This window comes from Acomys russatus, chromosome 31 (genome assembly GCF_903995435.1).
Source record: "Acomys russatus chromosome 31, mAcoRus1.1, whole genome shotgun sequence".
Lineage (NCBI taxonomy): Eukaryota > Metazoa > Chordata > Mammalia > Rodentia > Muridae > Acomys > Acomys russatus.
Window position 1 is genome coordinate 11,886,817 of NC_067167.1, and position 6,213 is coordinate 11,893,029.

Here is a 6,213-nt window from a genome sequence, read left to right on the forward strand (position 1 = left end):
TCAAGCTGTATTATTAATTCTGGCAGAGAGGTCCAGCAAAAGTTGCAATTTTTTTTTAAATTGTTGTAATAATTTTATTTTATTTTTTAAAAATATATTTTATTAATTTATTCATATTACATCTCAATTGTTATCCCATCCGTTGTATCCTCCCATTCCTCTCTCCCTCCCATTTTCCCCTTACTCCTCTCCCCTATAACTGTGACTGAGGGGGACCTCCTCCCCCTGTATATGCTCATAGGGTATCAAGTCTCTTCTTGGTAGCCTGCTATCCTTCCTCTGAGTGCCACCAGGCCTCCCCATCCAGGGAATGTGGTCAAATATGGGGGCAATCTTTAAGAATGTAAGAGAGATCTTTTTCCTGGCACCTCCTAGGCGGCCAGCCAGCTGTGTCAGGATGAAGCTGAACACCTCCTTCCCTGCCACCGGCTGTCAGAAACTCATTGAAGTGGATGATGAGCGCAAGCTTCGTACATTCTATGAGAAGCGCAGGGCCACAGAAGTAGCTGCTGATGCTCTGGGGGAAGAATGGAAGGGTTGTGTGGTCCAGATCAGTGGTGGGAATGACAAACGAGGGTTTTCCATGAAGCAAAGCGTTTTGACCCATGGCAGAGTGCACCTGCTCTTGACTAAGGGGCATTCTTGGTATAGACCAAGGAGAACTGGAGAGAGGAAGCACAAGTCTGTTCGTGGATGTGTTGTGGATGCCAATCTGAGTGTTCTCAACTTGGTTATTCTAAAAAAAAAAAAGAGAGAGAGAGAGAGAAGGATATTCCTGGACTGACAGGCACGACTGTGCCTCGCCGGCTGAGACCTAAGAGAGCTAGCAGAATCCGAAAGCTCTTGAATCTCTCTAAAGAAGACGATGTCCACTGACATGTTGTCAGAAAGCCCTTAAACAGGGAAGGTAAGAAGCCCAGGACCAAAGCACACAAGATTCAGCGTCTTGTCACAAACGTGGATGCATACCTCTGAAGAAACAGCATACTAAGAAAAACAAGGAGGAGGCTGCAGAGTACACTAAACGTTTAGCTAAGAGAATGAAGGAAGCCAAAGAAAAGCGCCAGAAGGAAGCCAAGAGACGTAGGCTGTCCTAGCTGAGAGTGTCTACTTCTAAGTCTCAGTCCAGTCAAAAATAAGTCTTTAAGAGTAACAAATAGGGCTGGAGAGATGGCTCAGAGATGACTATCCTTCCAGAGGTCCTGAGTTCAATTCCCAGCAACCACATGGTGGCTCACAACCATCTAGAATGTGATCTGATGCCCTCTTCTGGTGTGCAGGTGTACATGCAGGCAGAGCATTGTACATATAATAAATAAATCTTAAAAAAAAAGAGTAACAAATAAATGATCATGCCTTGAAAAAAAAATGTAAGAGATACATTCGTCCCAGCACTTGGAAGGCAGAAGCAGGCAGATCGCTGTGAGTTCGAGGCCAGCCTGGTCCACAGAGGGGCAGCCAAGGTTACACAGAGAAACCCTGTCTCGAAAAACAAAAACAAACAAACAAAAAAAGAATTTAAGAGATAGCCTGGTATGGTGGCACACGCCTTTAATCCCAGCACTTGGGAGACAGAGGCAGGTGGATCCCTGAGTTCAAGCCCAGCCTGATCTACAGAGTGAGTTCCAAGACAGCCAAGGCTACACAGAGAATCTCTGTCTCAAAACACAAAAACGAAAACAAAAGAATGCAAGAGATGTTTTCATAAGCCATTGCTACAACTTTTTTTTTTTTTTTAATTATGTATTTATTATGTACACCTGCAAGCCAGAAGAGGGCACCAGATCACATTACAGATGGTTGTGAGCCACCATGTGGTTGCTGGGAATTGAACTCAGGACCTATGGAAGAGCGGGCAGTGCTCTTAACCTCTGAGCCATCTCTCCAGCCCGCTACTTTTTCTTCCCTTGGGGAGGTTTGAACAAATTTCTACTCACCCTACCTACAGCATCTACAGCAGATAAAAGCAGTGATTCCATACACGTTCAGCTTGGTGAGTCAAAGAGCTTAATGTGCTAACACACACACACACAGAGGATCTGTTCCCAGCAGTTGTGTTTACTGTTTATGTGCTTGGGAAATGAGGTGCTTCAGCAATCCCATGATCTTCACCATCCATTGCCTGGTGTGCTGTCACTTATTCCATGGGGACATGCAGACGATGGGCTGTGTCTTGGGAGGGTCTTTTTTTTTTTTTTTTTTTTTTTGGTTTTTCGAAACAGGGTCTCTCTGTGTAGCCTTGGCTGTCCTGGACTCATTTGTAGACCAGGCTGACCTCGAACTCACAGAGATCCACCTGCCTCTACCTCCCAAGTGCGTAGATGTAGAGTAAAAGGTGAGATCTCACTTCCAGGTTTGAAAGCCCACCCCAACCCACCAATCCCTGAGCTCAAAAAACCCACCGATCCTTAAGGTCAAAGACCTACCAATGCTGGGTGGTGGTGGTGCTCCCCAGTACTTGGGAGGTAAAGACAGGCAGATCTCTGTAAGTTTGAGGCCAGCCTGGTCTACAAAGTGAGTCCAGGACAGGCAAAGCTACACAGAGAAACCCTGTCTCAAAAAAAAAAAAAAAAAGCCCTTATAAACAAACCTGTCTCCTGCTTAGTTGCCTGCTGCTTCTCATGTGAGCAGAGGCGGCCGTCATCTGTGTCTTTACCAAATCTCTTGTGTGAGGTTTGCTGTGCTGTGGTATTTCTTGTCAGGATACCTTCCTCCTTCAGAACTTAACATGTCCTTGATTGACTTAAGCCTGTCCATATAACATGTGAGCAAGGCACTGACACTTACTCAGTTGTCAGCTAATCATCTGGTGCGGACTCTGTGTTTACTTATGGTTGGTTGACAGCTGACAACATTGACTGATAGCCATCCAGCAGACAATCACTATACACTGGCTGTGTGCCTGAGACTATTCTCGCACATAGCAAAGCAAGACCAGGCAAGGACCCCACAGTCGGGAAAGCAGTGGTTTAGTGGTGTAGACAGGGCTCCGTCACAAAATGACAGGCAGATAGAAATGTGTTATGTCATCTTCTAACAGTAAAGAGGGTCTTGATGCTGGAGGAGCTGGAACTAGGGGCTGAGGTCTACTCTAAGCTCAGCAATCATGGAAGCCTTAGTGTAGGAGGTATGATACCTTTTTCTATAAAATGTGTACATTTGTCTAGAAAATACCAAGGTAGCTTCTGACTCAAATATGTTAATTTATTTTTTTGTTCTTTTTTCCTTTATTTGCGTAAGTACTTTTTAGAATGAGAAAGCCCCTGCTTGAGCAAATGCCTGGTGAATGAAGTAACGTGACTTCTTTCCATACTGCTAATTTAAATCTGATCCTCTCAGGAAGCCTCCTCCTGCCTCTTGCTAAAGCTTCGGAAGATTGCTGACTAATTATTCTCAGAGGAACATCATGAGCCGTGAGTAAGCAAATTGCATTGAATAAGGCAGGCAGATGCCTTTTGTCTGCTTGGCATTCTTTGCGGGGGGCGGGGAGGGTAGAATTTGATTTTTTTTGTTTTGTTTTGTTTTGTTTTGTTTTTCGAGACAGGGTCTCTCTGTGTAGCCTTGGCTGTCCTTCCTGGACTTGCTTTGTACACCAGCCGGGCCTCGAACTCACAGCGATCCACCTGCCTCTGCCTCCCAAGTGCTGGGATTAAAGGTGTGCACCACCACAGCCGGCAGGGTTAGAATTTGAAAAGCCCCCAAGAAAGCTCAGACTTGGGACCGGCAATCTCCTCATGGAACCCCATGTTATTTATTTATTTGTTTGTTTATTTGTTTATTTATTTTTGAGACAGGGTTTCTCTCTGTAACAGCCCTGGCCCTGGCTGTCCTGGACTCGCTTTGTAGACGAGGCTGGCCTCGATCCTATAGAGATCTGCCTGCCTCTGCCTCCCAAGTGCTGAGACTACAGGCATGTGCTGCTACACCCGGCTTATTTGTCGTTCTTTAGAAAACCAATGCTCAACATTATTTTCCCCCCCGATACTTGAGTGTAAATGTCTCATGATCGCTAGAAGGATATGACAAGAAGAGGCTAAGGAAACATGAGGCTTGGGGGGCGTGCTTGAGACTTCAGGCGTAGGCTGGGCTTCAGCGGCAGGCATGGCAGAGAGCCCTGCCAGGTGGCAGAGACCACACACAATGAGACACCAGGGAAATAGAACTACTATGCCACGTTGCTCCAGTCCAGGACGAGCGCCTGACATTTCACTACCAAAGGCCATCTCGCTCCATCCAGAGCACAGCTTTCAAAGTTTTCAAGCCAAATTTGTCATTTGAAGCTTTTTTGTTTTGTTTTGTTTTGTTTTTGTTTTTCGAGACAGGGTTTCTCTGTGTAGCCCTGGCCATCCTGGACTCACTTTGTAGACCAGGCTGGCCTCAAACTCACAGCGATCCGCCTGCCTCTGCCTCCCGAGTGCTGGGATTAAAGGCGTGCACCCGGCTCATTTGAAGCTTTTGTTCTGATCCACCTCATTCTGACTTTTATAGAAAGGCAGGGCTTACTATGTATGTATGTATGTATGTATGTATGTATGTATATATGTGAGATAGGATATCTCTATGTAGCCCTGGTTGTCCTGGAACTCACCATGTAGAGTAGGCTGGCCTCAAATCCACAGAGATCTTTCCTCTGCCTCTCCAGTGCTGAGATTAAAGGCAGTCAACATAATGCTTGGCAAGGCTTACTTCTTAAACCTAATCATATTCATTTAAGTGGGCTTTTTTTTTTTTTTTTTTTTTTTTTGGTTTTGCCTACGGCATTGGGCAGTCCCATCCAAATACTAACCAAGCCTGACCATAATTTGCTTCCCCAATCAGTTACATGTTCAGGGTGGTATGGCTATAGGTCCATTGAAGTGTTTTATGTTGCGAAGTTGAAGACCATTAACAGAAACTTTAGATAAACAGATATTAATGCAACTACCATTTTTCCTCTAAATTTAAAGTGAGTACCTACATGTGAGTTCTAGCAGCCTGATCTAGAAAGATTGTTACAAATTAAAAATAAAGACTAGTGAGATGGTGGAGCACGTAAAGGTCTGTAGATTTATTTATTTATTTATTTATTTTGGTTTTTCAAGACAGGGTTTCTCTGTGTAGCCCTGGCTGTCCTAGACTCGCTTTGTAGACCAGGCTGGTCTCGAACTCACAGAGATCCGCCTGCCTCTGCCTCCCAAGTGCTGGGATTAAAGGTGTGCACCACCACTGCCCGGTAGGTCTGTAGATTTCATCGAAAATCCCTGATCGTTCTATTTTACCCATAAAGACTGAGGAGCCAGATGCTATGGTGAAAAGCCTGCTAGCTCAGAGAGGCAGAGAAAGCACCCAGCTGGCCTTCCTACTCAGCTCACGTCCCAGTGGAGAAGGCCCAGAAGACTCACTAGTTCAGCTGACAGCCCAGGAGGAAAAGGCCAACAAACCCAAGGCTGAAGGCTAGTTCCAGGTCCAAAAAGCTAAAGGCCAAGGAGCTGAGGAGTTCAAGGGCTAGAGAGCAAAGAGCCAAAAAGCTAAACATTAAAGAGCTAATGAGCTCAAGCTAAAATCCAAAGAGCTAAAAGTGCCAAGGTCTCTTTCTACTTCTACGTGCTGTCTTTTTCTTTCTTTCTTTTAGTTTTTCAAGACAAGGTTTCTCTGCGTTATCTTGGCAGACCTTTGTTATCTTTGTAGACCAGGCTGTCTTGAACTCACAGCAATCCACCTGCCTCAGCCTCCCAGTGCTAGGATTAAAGGCATGCACCATCAAGCTTGGCTACATGCTGTTTTAAATACACCTCAACTCAAACTCCCTCTTACTTTTTAATCCTTGTCAGCTGGTTTCTTGCTCCGCCTCTTGACCTAGGGTTACCTTTATTAAGTCCTGGGTACAGATAGCTATTGGATTAAGGTGTGTGTTAGGGCTGGCCGAACCACACCTTAATCGGCTGTCTACAATAAACAGAAAGTTCTTGAGTGGCACACGCCTTTAATCGCAGCACTCGAGAGGCAGAGGCAGGTGGATTGCTGTGAGGTCGAGACCAGCCTGGTCTACAAAGCAAGTCCAGGACAGCAAAGGTAACACACAGAGAAACCCTGTTGTGGGTGGGGTGGGGGGGAAGAAACAGGGATTTATAGTTCAATCTCAGGGCTCACAATGGGATCACTGACAGATTTTTACAGTTCACAATCTCAGGGATCACTGACAGGTTTTTACAGTTCACAATCTCAGGGATCACT

General features: G+C 45.4%; 1 pseudogene; it reads left to right on the forward strand.

The window, feature by feature from the left end:
- Positions 1-397: 397 nt before the first annotated feature.
- On the forward strand, positions 398-1,139 carry LOC127212558 (40S ribosomal protein S6-like; annotated as a pseudogene).
- Positions 1,140-6,213: the final 5,074 nt, after the last annotated feature.